Source organism: Camelina sativa, chromosome 6 (genome assembly GCF_000633955.1).
Source record: "Camelina sativa cultivar DH55 chromosome 6, Cs, whole genome shotgun sequence".
NCBI lineage: Eukaryota > Viridiplantae > Streptophyta > Magnoliopsida > Brassicales > Brassicaceae > Camelina > Camelina sativa.
In genome coordinates this window covers 7,287,513-7,291,715 of record NC_025690.1, presented here as the reverse complement: position 1 = coordinate 7,291,715, position 4,203 = coordinate 7,287,513, and positions in this window count along the sequence as shown.

Sequence of the window (4,203 nt, the reverse complement as noted above, 5' to 3'; positions counted from 1 at the left end):
CCATGTTGTTTCTCATCAGCAAATTGGATCAAGGACTCAAAGAGAGAGAAGATCAAGGAATGCACTAAATGGGTTAATACAAGAGCTTTTGGCCTAAGAGAGCATGAGAAATTATATTGTGGATGATGTCTATAAATTCCAGCCTACTTTGAACATAATTCAAGTCCAAGAAACCCCAAAATAATCACTTTATTTTGTGGTCAAAGAGGAGTGACGAAAATAGAGTGATTCTCTTCACCTTGTGAAGAGAAACACTAAGAATTGGGTCTTCATTCAAACATCTATCTTTATTGTCTTTTAGTTTCAAGAATAGTTAATACTTGACTTTGTTACCAAGTTTCTTTGAAAGTGATTCTCTTCTGTTCTTTGTGAACAAAGTTGATTGCTTGGTGTGATTCCAACAATTAAAATCGACTGTTTGGTGTGATTCTAACAGTCAACAAAACCGATCTCCTTGGTGCGATGTTGAGAGATCCGATTTTTTGGTGTGAGGCTGAGAGATCAAACCGGTATATCAAGAGTCTTTCCGAAATTCTTGTGCGACCATTCGTTTCACCATCCTTATTCTTGAGGCTTCATTCTCTTTAGAATCAATGTGTCTCTTTCTACCAACTCGAAGGTGCCGATTCCTTGGGAGAATCATATCAAGTGGTGTCATAGCACATCCTTGAGTTTGGTATTCTATCATCTTCTAACCTTTCATCTTCTCTCTTTTCATTTTCTTTCTTTTCATATTCTATATTTTCATCTTCTTTCTTTCATCTTCTATCTTTCCATCTTCAACTATTTAATTTTTCTATTCAGTTTATTAAAAAAAAACAAAAAAAAAACAAGAAAAAAGAAAAAAAAACAAGCCAAAAAAAGAAAAAAGCAAAAAAATAATAATCCAAAGCTCGTCTAGAACATGAGATCAAAGAAGAAGACATGAGATTCAAAATCTACAAGTTCAAGCAATAATGAGAGCAATGCAACTTTTGATGAGGATTGAGATGAATGATATCAATGAGAGGATCAGTGAAGTGCAAACACTAGCGCAACAAATTTAACCATGAAATTTGTCTAGTAGAAGAGAAGTAGACCAACCTACGCAATCGTCAAGAAGAAGACATAGGAGGACATAACATAGATATGGCATGGATCAAATTGATGACAACATTGTAGGTAATAAGTTGAAGATTCCATCTTTTCAAGGGAAAAGTGATCCAAATGCATATCGAAAGTGGGAGGAAAAGATTGATTCGCTTTGTAGTTGTCAAAACTATTGCGAAATGAAGAAGGTAAGATTTTCAGTCACTAAATTATGTGATTATGCTTGGTGGGATCAGTTGGTGATAAAAAGGAGGAGAAATGGAGAACACCCCATTGAGAATTGGGCATAATTGGAGTCTATTTTGAGAAAACGATTGGTTCAAAACATATTCCAAGGAGGACTTTTATACCAAATGATGGAGCATCTACTGTCATGCCAAGTCACCAACGAGAAAGGATGTCTTTTGTTTCTAAGGAAGAGGAAGTTGCTTTTGTTTTGTTACCGTCACCAAAGGAGTATAAGGAGTTGCTAGTTCAAGATAATCTGTTGGAAATTACAAATTTACTGAGTGAGAAAACAGAAGCCGAGACCAACTCTGATTTGTTACGACAATATCAAGAAGATATTTGACTCAATCTGGTGAAGAGAATATTCAGAACGACCTTATCTCAACAAGAGACGGTTATTCCGATCCAAATCCCATGAAGATTAGGGTTTAAGAGATTTCTCTATAAAAAGAGAGCTACCTCTACACAATAGGGACAAAATCGAAAGCAAAATAAGAGACTTAAAGCACAAGTCACACGACTCAATCCTAAAGTACAGCTAGGGTTCCTAAATTTGATTTGTTGTGCTTTGACTTTTGTATTTGAGCTCGATACCTTAATTAACAAAAACAACAATTCAACGCTCTTTCTTGTTTTTCTTAGTGTATAAACAAATCGAATATTTTTGCCCAAACAAAAGTCGTTAGTCAAGCAAACATAGTCACAGATATTGCATTAGCTTTGAACGCCACCATGAAATTTGACTCATAGATAATAGATTAGTTAATAGTTTGATTTTAACTTGTTTCAGTTTTTTTTTATTGAGGAAGTGGGTTTCGGTACGGTGAATTGGATGTTGCCTCAGTCTCGTATGAAACTTTGGGACAGCTGATGATGATATTCGTTCTAACATTCTACGCTTTGCCCTCGTTCTTCTCTTTTTCCCCACTATTTTTGCCAATAATGTTGATTCATTTATAAGACAGTGGTTTGGGATGGTGTTCTTATTATTTTGGTTGTTTTTGCAACTTCACTGGTGCTTTTGTAACCTTAACATTATTTAAGAAACAGCAAATGTAAAACAAACTTCAATCTTTCTGAATTTGTTCCAACATTCTTTTCTTTATTGAAAAGTTTCTGATTCTGTAAACTTTAGTTTGTTAAGTTGACTAATATAGCTTGATTTATCTTAGAACAATTTTAAGTTATATATATATTTTCCAATGACAACTGCACGGGATTATAACTACATTCTTTAATTTTGTGGAAGCGAGAAAAATCATTTTTGTCATTTATGCTTTCAATAATTAACTAATCTCATAAACATGGAAGTAGAGTGGTTATAAGTTATAACACAATCAAACAACCTAAACAAAAAAACTCTAAAAAAGCCCCACGGCATAGCACGGTTATTTCCCTGGTACATGTAATTTGTGAAGCTTTACTTGTTTACAACGAGAAGAATTTATTTTGCTCTAGATGTTATGAATTAACCATTTCATGAAAATAAAAATACAACTAAATTTGAGAATCTTTTGTTAATAAATACTTGTGAATAGTCGAATTTACATCTTAAATTCTGGACGTGGAAACCCGTTCAAGTATATATGTTGTTACGAAGTACGAACTATGAATACATGATGTAACTCGAGACGACGTAAACATTAATACTTTCTTAATATAATAATACATGGCTCTGCTTCGCCTTACTGTCTCTATATATCTGACTGGGTATGCAGTTAAATAATGGGCATAAGGATATGACGCATGATGATTAATCGAATTAATACTTTACATAATTTTAATGCATATTGATTAAGATTTGACGCTTTTGATTGCCACTTAGAGACAAAATTTGGTAATATTTAGTGATTATAATCAGAGGTGCGAGGCCATAACTGATTAGGAATTAGTCCTACCAATCTTTCGTCCACAAATTATTTTGAAATAAAATAATGAATTAAGTTGTCGTTTGATTGCTTCTAAAATTCTAATTGTTCCGAGTGATAAAGATGAATGTGAAGTGAACTGAAGAGGAAAAAAAAATCAAACTCACTATGTGTTAATAGTTTAACTGGTAAGAATTTTTAGACAAAGCTAGAAATCGTCAAAATCGCTAACCTAAAAAAATGTATAGACCTAAATTTAGAATGTCTTCATTATCGATATATATATGTATATATGTATCAAATTCAGACTAAAATGGTAAGATGTCTTTAGTTAATAGAGCTACTAAAGTCAATCTGACATTGGTAACTATATTACCAAAAAAGTTTCCAAACTTTGAAAACTAAGGTTAAATTTTTTACTTTTTTTGTTTAATTTTAAGGATCATATTAGATGCTCAAACAATTGAGCACTTCGAAAAACGAACATCTACATAAGAAATATCTATTACATGTATCTAATATGTTAAGCCAAACATTCGGCGAAACTAATGAAAATCAGGGAATATTAAATATTTCAAAATTAGGTAACCACCGTAACGATGCGAAAGAGTCCAAGGACACTAAGAAGGTTAGCCACTTTGTATATATATGTACAGACACATCTTGTTTATGTGTTTTCCATGCAGTATGTTAATGTCACGATGATATACTTTATCTAATGTCTAATGATGTTATGTTTAGATTAATAGTCTAGATGAGATCATGAGAGCCTCCAATCTAATGTCTAGTGATGTTATGTTTAGAATAATAGTCTAGATCATGAGATCATGAGAGCCTCCAACTACGAATACGAAAAGCTTCTTCGCTTATGTTTGTAGTCCCATACAAAAATTAGTCATCTTAGTTATTTTTTTTTCAGAAAACAAGGAATACTAGTAGAGCCGGTCTCAAGTTTTGCTTGTGCGGCCTTAGTTAAAAACTTAAAATATTCGTTTTACAAAAAAAAAAAAAAAAAATC